This window comes from Adiantum capillus-veneris, chromosome 8 (genome assembly GCF_014529385.1).
Source record: "Adiantum capillus-veneris isolate H3 chromosome 8, ASM1452938v2, whole genome shotgun sequence".
Lineage (NCBI taxonomy): Eukaryota > Viridiplantae > Streptophyta > Polypodiopsida > Polypodiales > Pteridaceae > Adiantum > Adiantum capillus-veneris.
In genome coordinates, this window is record NC_140938.1 from 79662299 (window position 1) to 79674884 (window position 12586).

Consider the following 12586-nt stretch of genomic DNA (forward strand, 5'->3'; position numbering starts at 1 on the left):
AAGCATGGTTAAAGCTTAGTGATCTTTATGAGAAGCAGAGTGCAGCTTCACAGGTATACTGGCTTAAGAAGCTTGTTGACTTGAAGATGAAAGAAGGGACACCTATGTCCAATCATCTGAATGAATTCAACACAATCTATAGTCAGTTGTCAGCTCAAGGTATCAAGTTTGATGAACCTGTTAGAGCTATGTTCCTGTTGATCACATTGCCGGAAAGTTGGGACACTTTTCGCACACCTTTGAGTAATTCTGCACCTCCAGATGGTTTGAACATAGCAGGTGTAGAAGGAAGTCTGCTTACTGAAGAAACCAATAGAAAGACAATGGATCGAAAAAGGCAAAGGAACAACCTTAGTTGTTAGGGAAAGGACCAAAGAAAAGTACGAAGGTGGAAAGAGGAATCAGCCTCGTAGCAAGTCCCGCAGTGCTAAAGGCAAGAGTGACATAGAATGCTACCATTGTGGCAAGAAGGGTCACATGAAAAGAGACTGCAGAGAATGGAAAGCAGAAAAAGGAAAAGAGAAAGCTGAAGACCATGGTGAGAAGAACATGTCCTCAGTGAAGATTCAAGAAATAAATGTGACAAACACTGTTGCAGAGGATGACAGTCTAGTGTCAGGAGACATCTACTTCTTGAAGAATACAATGGACTCAGCTCTTCTTACAGCATCTGATGGAAATGCACTGAGTGACTGGATTATAGACTCAGGGGCATCACTTCATGTGTCTCCAAACAAGGAGTGGTTTACTTCTTATGTGACCACTAAAGATCATGTTCGGCTAGGCAATGAGCAGACATGTGAGATCTTAGGTGTTGGAGATGTTCAATTGAAGTTTCATAATGGCTCTTCTTTCACAGCTATGTCAAAAGTATGTTGTCTAATGCACAACTGCCAAATGTGTTTTGGGCTGAAGCTGGGCTGAAGCTGTATCAACAGCTATTCATCTTGTAAATAGATCTCCTAGCAAGGTTTTGCAGAAGGATTCAGTGCCAGAGATGGTATGGTTAGGCAAAATGCCCTCATACAAGCATCTCAGATTCTTTGGCTGTGAGGCATATACTCACGTTCCAAAGGAATTTAGGAACAAACTTGAGCCAAAGAGTAGAAAGTGCATCTTTCTAGGCTATGGTAATTCTGGTGAGATGGGGTACAGACTTTGGGATCCCGAATCCAGAAAGGTTGTCCGCCGCAATGATGTTCACTTTAATGAATCCAAATATCATTCTAAACCAGAGAGGGTTGAGGAGATTAGAAGAGTTTTATTCTAAGAAGATGGACCTACACGTGCAAGACATAATGTCAGGGCTCAAGAGGAGCAAGGACAGGATAGAGTGGAACCACAGGTTGTGGCTGAGCCTGAGCCACCGATTGTGCGTAGATCTAGACGTGTCACGCGACCTCCTGATAGGTTTGTTCCATCTATGAACTATGTCATGTTGACTGATTGCAATGAGCCTTCATGTTACAAGGAAGAAGTGCAAATGAAGGACTCCGGGAATTGGCAATTGGCCATGCAGTCAGAGATGACAGCTCTGCATAAAAACCAGACATGGAAGCTAGTTAAATTACCACGGGGCAAAAAGGCTCTACCTTGTAAATGGGTTTACAGGTATAAGATCACCGCTCATGATAGTCAGCCAAAGTACAAAGCAAGGCTTGTTGACAAGGGCTTTAAGAAAGAACAAGGCATTGACTTTGATGAAGTCTTCTCTCCGGTGGTCAAGATGACTACATTGAGATGCTTTCTTGCATTGGTTGCCATATTAGATTTGGTGTTGCACCAAATGGATGTCAAGACGGCGTTCTTGCATGGTGATTTAGATGTGGAAATTTACATGCAGTAGCCAGAAGGATTTGTTGAGAAAGGCAAGGAAGATTGGGTATGCCAGTTGTTAAAGAGTCTTTATGGCTTAAAACAATCACCGAGGGCATGGTACCATCAATTCCACAAGTATATGCTTTCTCAAGGCTACAAACGTAGTGAGTTCGATCAGTGTCTATATACAAAGAAGGCTAAGGATGGCAGTTGGCTGATCCTTATTTTGTATGTGGATGACATGTTGATTGCTGGCAAGCACTTGGAAGAAATTTCATCTTTGAAGTCAAAGATGGCAAAATCGTTTGACATGAAAGACATGGGTGAGGCAAGTCATATACTTGGTATGCGCATTGAGAGGGACAGATCAAAGAAGTTGATTTGGTTATCTCAAACAGAGTATATTGACAAGGTTTTGCAACGTTTCAATATGGAGAAGGGAAAGGCATTGAGTGTTCCATTGCCACCATATGTGAAACTTAGCAAACAAGATTGTCCTATGTCTGAGGAAGAATAGGTTGAAATGGATAAGATTCCATATGCTTCTGCAGTGGGTATTTTGATAAATGCAATGACTGCTACTCGCCCAGACATTGCATTTGCAGTGGGAGTAGTAAGTCGATACATGTCAAACCCAGGAAAGAAACATTGGGAGGCAGTGAAAGGAATATTGAGATACCTGAAAGCTACGAAGAGTATGCATATATGCTATGGGAGTCAGGAGCTAAGTGTAAAGGGTTTTACAGACTCAGATTATGCAGGTGACTTAGACAACCGAAGGTCTACGTCAGGGTATGTCTTTACATTGGCTAGTGGAGCAGTATCATGGCGTTCTATATTACAAGATTGTGTTACTCAGTCTACTACAGAGGCTGAATATGTTGTAGCATCAGAGGCATGCAAAGAATCAATTTGGCTTAATCGACTAGTAACAGATTTGGGAATCAAAGAAGAGATGCATGTGTTATATTGTGATAGTCAAAGTGCTATACAATTGGCTCGCAATCCAGTTTATCACTCAAAGACAAAGCATGTGGATGTGAAGTATCATTTCATCAGGGAAATGCTCGAGGATAAGAAACTTCAGCTTGTCAAAGTTCACACCACAGAAAATCCTGTTGATCTACTTACAAAAGGACTTCCCTCAGAGAGCTTTGCGCATTTTCGCAAGCAGTTAGGTGTAGGGTAGTACATCACTTCTCTACATCTCTTGTATATTAGCTTGTATAGTAGCTTCTCTCACACTTAAAGTACCACATTGGACTTTAAGTGGGAGGTTGTTGGGGTATAAAGCCCAATGTGGTCGCCCAGGTAAGTGGGCGGGCCGCCAGGTATGTACACATATTCTTTTGTAAAAACCTAATAAGAACTCACTATGCTCTACACATTATAGTAGAGCGAGTTCGCCATATCGTCGTGCTCTTCTTCTCGCACTCTCTCTCGCGTCGCACTTCCGCTCGTACTCCTTCACATATTTCTGTTTGAATTTATGGATTTGTGAGACTGTATTATGAGCTATTCCCCTTTGTGAGAATTACTCGATAAACTCGTCAAACACTTCCTCCATAGACTCAAAGTCTCTTCGCTCCACTGAGTCAAACCATGTAATAGCATCATCCTCTAAGGTTAAACCGAATCCTGCAAATTGGGTAGGAAAGTCTAACACCTCTTAAGATCTAATTACATGCACAAAGGCTGCTACATGATCTCTCGGATCCCTGCTTCCCGTATATTTCTTGTTTACCCATTTTTGGGTGAAAGCATGTTAACCTATCATGCTTTTTTATGTCCCGGACAATGCTAACTAGCACAATTTTGACATATGCTAACTAGTACAATAACTTGAGCTACATCTCCAAGATCTATGACATATGATATATCAATAGAAAGCACTTGAAACAAGGAATCAAGATGTACAACCTCCGACAAATTTTGATATTATTTGTAAAAAATTTACCGAACGCCCAACTTTTTGAAAATGTGCTAACTTGAAACTGCTAACTAGCACAAAAAGTGTGACAGGTTAACATGCTTTCACCCTTTTGCACTTAAGAAGGTCTAATTCTACGATGTTCTACAAATCTCATCATGGGATCTCCCCGTCCTAGTCGATATACCTCCTCTGGTCTTCTGTAGTGGCCCCGTTCCTCTCCCAATGGTGCTCCTAAGCCATAATTTCTAACAGTTCTCGCGATAGATGGGTTATCTCTCCGAACTCGTTCTAGGGGTGTTCTTTGAGGCTCAGTTCACCCCTGAGTCCTTGGCTTACTCTCTCCTTGATACTGTGCATAGAGTGGTGGTTCTTGTAAATCCCTTAGCCCTTGTGCGGTTTGATAACCCTCTCGGGTTTGGTCTTGTTCTAATGTAGCACTCTGTCGAAGCCATGCCTGCAATGATGGATGAGTAGCTGGTTGGTCCTAGTAGTTGGACGTCGATTGTCGGGTAGAATGTGAGGTAGCGTCATACTCTTCCGAAAAGGGATTTGTCGACTTGCTAGGGGTGTAGGTGGTTCTTGTTACTTCGTCGGGGCCATAGGTCAATGCTCCCGGAACTGTTGCCTTTTCAACCTCCTCTGGGAGAATACGTTTGTATTCTCGCCCATATCTGTCAACAAAAACAATATCCTTCCCCATAGCAGTTTCATAAGAAAATAAGTAAAGAACCTTTTCTTTTCTTAATTCGTTTGGGTAGGTTTCCTTGCATCGAAAGTAAGAGACAATTCCCTCGCTTTCATGCTTGTAAATCCCTACATTCTTATTATAGGTTGGGACCCTGGCTGTTTTCTTATCATACATAAAAAGCACTCCAGGTCGATCAATGTTAGGAGGTGGTTCTTGGGTTTCTGAAACCATTTTCCCTTTTGCCACATTATCCCCATATCTGTTGTAATCCTCAGGGTTACTCACTATCAGATAGTGGTTCCCCTTTTCATCTTGGAATCTGTCTCCATCATCATAGACTCGAATTATCTCTAGTCTCTGAGCGGGTCTTTCTTCAATACAAATACACTTGCGTCTCCGATAGTCAGAATAAACTAAGGCTCCCCTCGAGTTAGTTACTTCCAAGAAGATTATAGTGAACTTGGTTTCATTTAAAGGATGTAGGGAGGTGCTCCCCCCTGGCATTGGTCCTTCACCGTTGAAACCTCCTGGCTGTTGACTCCCCATCATGAAGAAGGACTTTTCCGACAAAGTGTCAATATCACTACCCTCTTCAATGATCGGTGCTAATGGGTCTAGTCTCGTCTGAGTTACACTCTCTTTGGTGGACATGGTGCTTACTTGACTTTTGACACTTTTAGTTCCCGACTTAACAAAGGCTCTTGACCTTAAATACATAAGAATGAAAGTTGGATTTCAAACTTAAATCTTACTTGGACTCCTTCTTGTGCGGCTTTGTGATGATCTCCTTCTAGGATCTACACAAGGATGGTTAGTCTGTTCACAAGGGTTTTTCCCTGAATTACCAAAAATCTTTCAAATATGTACAACAACCACTTAGTCAGCCTTCTGGTGGTCCAATTTCAGATATGAAATGATGGTTGGGATATATATGGAGAGTATGTCCTAGCAGTAAAGTCACAATTTGCAAAATATGTCTGAATCACTACTTTCTTAGTCTATCGCAATAGACTGACAATTTGCTCAGCACTAGTCAATTCAAAATTGTGACTTCACCCTTGAGTTCTAGTTACCCTCTATAGCCTATCCCTCAAGTTTTATGAAGTTTAGACACTTGGGTTGGGTTTTGGTCCCATTTTAGCATTTTAGTCAGAGCCTGATTCTCTATCTTGGCCTTAGATTAACTTTCAGTGGTCTAAATGCCTTGAAATTTGGTGTGTGTGCTGTATAGACTCTGATAAAGCTCTCCCTAGGGGAAATTTGGAAGATATGGTCCTTAGCAGCAGTTTCCTTAGTCTATCGCGATAGACTGGCAATTTTCTCCCTTTTTAGCATTTTTCTCAAGTTTTCTCCACAGCTGGTTCAGCCTCTCCTTGTGTAGTGCATTGACAAATTTTGGTATTGTTTAGACATTTGGTCAAAGCCTTCTTGCCCTTGTCTCTGAATTCAAACTCTAAAACACCAGTTAAGAAGTTTTGTGGTCAAGATGGTTTTCAGTTTCACTCAATTTTTGTGAGTACCCTTGTATTGATGTGTTAAACCTGTGGTATAAAGGTTTTCCCTTGTTGTTAGTCAATCACCACCTTCATCAGTCTATCGCGATAGACTAGGCAGAGAGCAATGGGGATTTAATGTTTGTCTGTTTTTGCATAGTTGTGTTCCTTGTGCCCATATAAGTCTATCCCCCAAGTTTTATGAAGTTTGGACTTATTTTGACCTTAGACTCAAGCACTTAACAAATTTCACTCTTCTATGGTAATTCACAACTCAAATGCACTTGAAGTGATGAAAATTTGATGACACTTCATCTTAAACTTGTGAATATCACTCGTACCACCTGACACTGTCAGTTTGCCCTAGGCTAATGGTTATATCTCTTCTTGGCCTCTTTAGGTTCACTTAGTGTTTCTTATGACAATCACCTGTTTCTTTTTGTTGGTTTTGGTCGCAATTTTTATGTTTTCTCAAGTGTTGGATCATAAATTTCAATGTCTACTTTTTTCACCCCCTTCAAGGGTATATGGTGTGGGTTTGGCTTTCAAGGCAAGCAAACAGCCTTATTGTTGCTTTTTTTTGTTTGTTTCTTGCGTTTTTACAGCGTTTTTCTACTCTATTTCTACACAAGTATAACAAGCACTCAAAACCAAAACCCATAACTCCACATTATCCTACTTAACTAAATCTAACTAGTCGCAGACCCTCGGCAAGACACAGGCTTCCTGGCTATTCACTAGACCTCAGGATACTCTATCCTGGATCTTGTTCTAAAAGTTTAAGCTCTCTCTAGTCAAAACTAAAGTAAGATAACCATCACACGAGTGACGTAGATCTCCCTACTTAAGGTCTTGTGTCCCCAGCAGCGGCGCCAATGTTTTAGGGCTAAACTACATTCCCGTTCATACTCACAGGCACAACACAGACAACATACTTATCATCCGATGACACGACTAACCCCTAGGTGCATGTAGGCAATCTCGTTAGCTTGTCAGGCTGAGACCAATCTACACATATGCACTTTTATGATGCATCAATCACTAACCCTGGTAGAATGCAACCCACTCTATCCCTAACCGCTCACAACACCGTTTACACTTCCAATGAACTCGGAATCTCATCAAACCTTGTAGGAACCATCCACTCACTAGGATATACTTACCTATAAGTCTAATCTCACCAGATTTGAACCCCAGTTATCTCGAATACAAACCCGATAGAGTAACAGGTCATAATCCAAAAGTGGGTGAAACTTAAGTTCATGAGTATCTATGTGTAGCTAATCTCTTTCTCATTTCATAAAGCACTTGATTGTTGAAAATAGACATTGTTTGTGCTACTTACAAACAAAACAAGCTCGAGGAAGGATCGATCGCGAACAGCTCAAAAATGTGAATGCGTGGCGTGGGTGCATAGCTCTCGGAGATACTACCGTGATGGTGTAGTCACGTTGTGAATCCAGTGAGGGAGAAGCGCGTAGCAAAGAGGATAAGACTCTCTCTCTCTCTCTTGCTCTCTCTCTCTCTCTCTCTCTCAGACTCGTACGACACAGAATTAATACTTAAAAAACAATGTTATCCCCAAAATGGTTCTAAGGTGACTTTTATACTTTAGTCACCTTAGCTCAAAAATGTACATGGGGTTCTCTTACTCATTATTACAAAGTGGGAACAAATCTGAGTACTGACTAACTGATTAATATTTACATGACCCAGACGAATGGATCAAAATGATAAGATGTCTTTGACATAAAATGGGAATTTGATATGCTTTACAAGATGGCCTCATTACAACAGTTGGACAAATGGGGCTCCAATACATATCCATTGTAGGAAAGCTCTATGGCTTTCCATATTGCCAACGGCTCGCCAGTGTGTTGTTTATATATCCGCGAGCGGTTTTCAAGTCCTAAAATAGCTAAGCGGCCCTGGAAATAACACCATGGCCAGCCGTTTGGCAATACGGCAAGCCATAGATCTTGCTTACAATGCATATGCATTGTGGGCAAGCTTTATGGATTGTCGTATTGCCAAACAGCTCGCCATGGTGTTGTCTATATGTTTGGGAGCCAATTTCAAGCTCTAAAATTGCCTCGTGTTCCTAAAAACAACACAATGGTGATCTGTTTGGAAATACGGCAAGCCATAAAGCTTACCCACAAGTCATATGCATTGAGGGCAAGCTCTATGGCTCTCTGTATTGCCAAAAGGCTCGAAATTGTGTTGTTTTTAGGACCGCAAGCAATTTTCAAGCCCTAAATTAGCTAAGCAGCCCTAAAAGCAACACAATGGAGATCCGTTTGGCAAAACGGAAAGACATAGAGATTTCCCACAACGCATATGCATTGTGGGCAAGCTCTATGGCTTGCCGTATTGCCAATGGCTGGCCATTGTGTTGTCTATATGTTTGCGAGTGATTTTCAAGCGCTAAAATTGCCTCGTGCCCCTAAAAACAACACAATAGCGATCCGTTTGGCAATATGGCAAGCCATAAAGCTGGCCTCAGGGCATATGCATTGTGGGCAAGCTCTATGGCTTGCCATATTGCCAACGGCTTGCCATTATGTTGTCTATATGTCTGCGAGCGGTTTTCAGGCCATAAAATTGCTTCGCAACTCTAAAAACAACACAATGGTGAGCCGTTTGCCAAATTGGCAAGCCATAGAGCTTTCCCACATTGCATATGCATTGTGGGCAAGCTGTATGGATTTTCATTTTACTAAATGCCTCACCATTGTTTTGTTTTTATGTTAAGTTAGGTCCGGTTAGATTTAGGTTATAGGTTAGGTTAGAGCTATTGACGGCATAATAGTCAAAAAAATACAAACGGACTTCAAATATGACTCGTGTACTTCTAAAAACACAAACGGACTTCGGTTAGGTTAGGTTATAGGTTAGGTTTAGGTTATAAGTTAGGTTACATTAAGTTAGGTCAGGTATAGGTTTTACGCTAGGTTAGATTATAGTTTAGACATAACTATTATAGGTTAGGTTAGAGCTAGCGTCAAATTAATAGTAGAAAAAATGCAATCACTACAACATAACCCAAAGTTATCGACGCCTTATATATCGACGCCCGTACCTTTCCACGCAGATATCGACGTCCTTTGACCCCGTCGATATACGCATCGAAAAGTGTGTCGATATGCACGTGGAAAGGCAAAATTTTCCACGCGTATATCGATGGCTATTTTGATGCGTATATCGATGCACTTTTCGACGCTAAAAAATTGGGGGGAAAAAAAGGGAACCCGCGCACAGGGTCCATTTTCGCCCTCAATGCGCGCGCTCAGAGCTTGGCCGAAACCTGCTGCGCAGGTATTATGGCACTCTTCCCCCCCCCCCCCCCCCCCCCCCCCCCCCCTCTCTCTCTCTCTCTCTCTCTACACATCGTGTGTGGATGTGTAGGAAAGAGATAGAGAGAGAGAGAGAGAGAGAGAGAGAGAGAGAGAGAGAGAGAGAGAGAGAGAGAGAGAGAGAGAGGCGTGTGTGTGTGTAGGAAAGAGAGAGAGAGAGAGAGAGAGAGAAGTGTGTGTGCGTGTAAGAAATTAAAGAGAGAGATAGAGAGAGAAAATTTTATGCATAGGAAATTAAAACTAAAGAGAGAAAGAGAGAGAGAGAGAGAGAGAGAGAGAGAGAGAGAGAGAGAGAGAGAGAGAGAGAGAATTAATGTATGCGTAAAAAATTAAAATTAAAGAAAGAAATGAAATGAAATGTTATATTAATGTCTTCAAAAGGCCAAAGTGACCTATGAGACCAGAAAGTTACAATGTGGTGGATCTGATACAAAGTCAGAATAACAAGATGACAAAATGACAAAATAAAATATTATGGAATCCTAAACTGTTGGGTGTGGACTAAGCAGCTAAAATAGCTAGCTGGGATAGGTAGATCATAGGAGATTCAGCATTTGTCGTCGCTGGCGGACCTCATCAATCTCCTCCATGGTCAGTAGTCTGACTGGGCGTTGTGCATGTCGAGCCAAAGTGACTAGGATCGTCTGATGCAGCCTCTGTTGATGTTGTGTAGTCTGGCCTCCGCAGTCATGGGCGTCTGGATCTCCCTAGCTCAGTCGCTCATTCGATCAGTATGTAGAGAGATAGGGAAGTAGAGAGATGGAGAGAGAGAGAGAGGGAAGTAGAGAGCGAGAGCGAGAGCGAGAGAGAGAGAGAGAGAGAGAGAGAGAGAGAGAGAGAGAGAGAGAGAGAGAGAGAGAGAGAGAGAGAGGGAGAGATAGAGATATAGGAAAATAGAGAGAGAGAGAGAGTGATATATATATATATATATATAGAGAGAGAGAGAGAGAGAGAGTGATATATATATATATATATATATATATATAGAGAGAGAGAGAGAGAGAGAGAGAGAGAGAGAGAGAAATAAATATATAGAGAGAGAAGTTATGTATACTAAATTCAGCGCCGATGCAAAATGGCTTGAAAGGTACAAAGAAGAGAAAGAGAGATGCAATAGGGAGCGACACGATTTCAGGCGAAGCCGAACGACTAGAGACTTATCCTTGCCAGACTATCTCGCTCCTCTGCCTGAATTTCTTACAATGGCATGGTTGGACAAGACAGTGAGAGCAACTCGATAGATCGGAGAACCCGTATCTCTAGAAGAGGAAGAGCTGGCTATTGGATGTGACTGGAAGTATCATACATACATGGCACTGTGGTCGCATGGAAAGCATTTCAGAACACAACAATTTGATAGCAAAAGAAACACGTTTGATAGTGGGGTAATGGTTAGTTTCATGCAAAAGAGCAGGGCCAGTGCCAGAGACACGAATGAGAGAACTAACAACCTGGATTACTATGGTCTGGTGTCAGATATCCTGAAAGTCAGCTTCAGGCGGTTTGAGATGTTTTAGTTGGATGTGAAGTGGTTCAAGGTGATTACTTCTGGTCGCAATGCAACGGTACGCAGAGATGGAAAACAACTTGTGCAAATAGATTCTACAAAGATTTGGACAGATGTGAGTGATACATTTGCTCTTCCCGAACATTGCGAGCAAGTGGTCTTTGTACCGCACCCTCAAGAGCGACAATGGTGGTTTGTGGTTCAGGTTGCTCCAAGAAATAAACAAGTATTTGAAGGGCAAGAACTCCTGGAGGAAAGTCAGTCAGACGACGTCCATACTACTATGACATTAGATGAGATGGACGAAGGTATGGCAGAGGAAGCTGACAGATATATGAGGGATGATGCGGATGAGGCAGAATTGACACTTGTAGATGAAGATGCAATGGATGAAGACAATCTGCCAGAACGAGTTGGGGCAGAGTTATGTTTGCAATTAGAGATAGACGATGATACGGTGCAAGATCTTATCGATGATGCCTCACTCGTCCAGGCCTGTAAGTGTTTGTGTGAAGACGTTGATTTAAAATTAAGCTTAAAGTTAATTTAAACAAAGGTGTTCTGACACTTTATTTTACTTTCTTTGTGCAGGACTTTAGTATGGCAGACCAATTTCCAGATTCCGCTTCTATGAGTGCAGATGCATTCATGGGCTTCGTCACACGGATGACGCCTGCTCAGATGGCAGATACTTCTCAGTACTGGGTAGCTAGAGGCACGGGTACTACGCCTCCTGGCTTCACACCCGAGGGTCCGACGCCTAGGGGGGGGAGGGGGGATGCCTACGGGTACCACGCTTGCTTCTCCCATCACGGCCGCTTCGACACCTAGGGGTGCGGCAGAGGTGGGTACGTCCTCATCTCCATAGCACAGGCGCACTTGCCGATCTCGACGATCGTTAGGTGGAGGTGGTGGTTGTTGTGGAGGAGGGTCCACAGATGCTTCGACCCCTCCTCGCTCACGACCCCCGTCCTACCTAGGCACACCTCTTGACATACCTCTTGGCACACCTCGGACACCTTGGGGGGCACACGATCCTAGTGCCTCCAAGCTCTATACTGTACGGGCAGATGGTTTAGTTGACATGGATAGAGTTGGGACTGAGATGAGACAGCGGATTCTCTAGCTGGCGGAGCTACAGTTTTCGACCAGCATTCTGACGCATTGGCTTGAGCAGGATGAGGAAAAAGTCAGTTACATAGTGGAGACCATCCTGAGAGAGTACCAGCATGTTCCAGGTTCAAAGGTTGTTCCGAGGAGGTGGATCAAGGGTGTTGCACAGGACACCGTGAAACATCGATGAGATGCAGCTCGGCAGGCTTTTAGGACCGGCTCGCCGAAGCCTTCGGGCATCCCACACGAGAGGTGGCTGCAGATCAAGGAGGATGAGTAGACAACGAACACGCGATTCAAACAGCAGCGTCAGGCCGCACAGATACGACAGATGACCAGGGGGACATCTCATCTTGGAAGTGGAGGTTCGACACCTTTCGCTATGGGTTTGTGAGTTTCTAATCCAATCCTAACTATGGCGTTTTTGAAAACGCGATAATTCATGTATTCTTATTACTTTGATTTTTGTATAAACGTAGAATCTTATGATGCATCGAGCCCCAACACGCCAGGAGAGACAGATGGATATCGCAGAGGTATCTATGAAGTATTGAATGATCTTGATGCTTCAGGAGAGCCTGTAGACTGGGAGGCCTTAAAGTCCCGCTCATCGCTTGAGGTGAGACGTTAATATGTGTGAGCTACTTGTTGAAAGGTATCCAAGCCTTCCAACTTGAG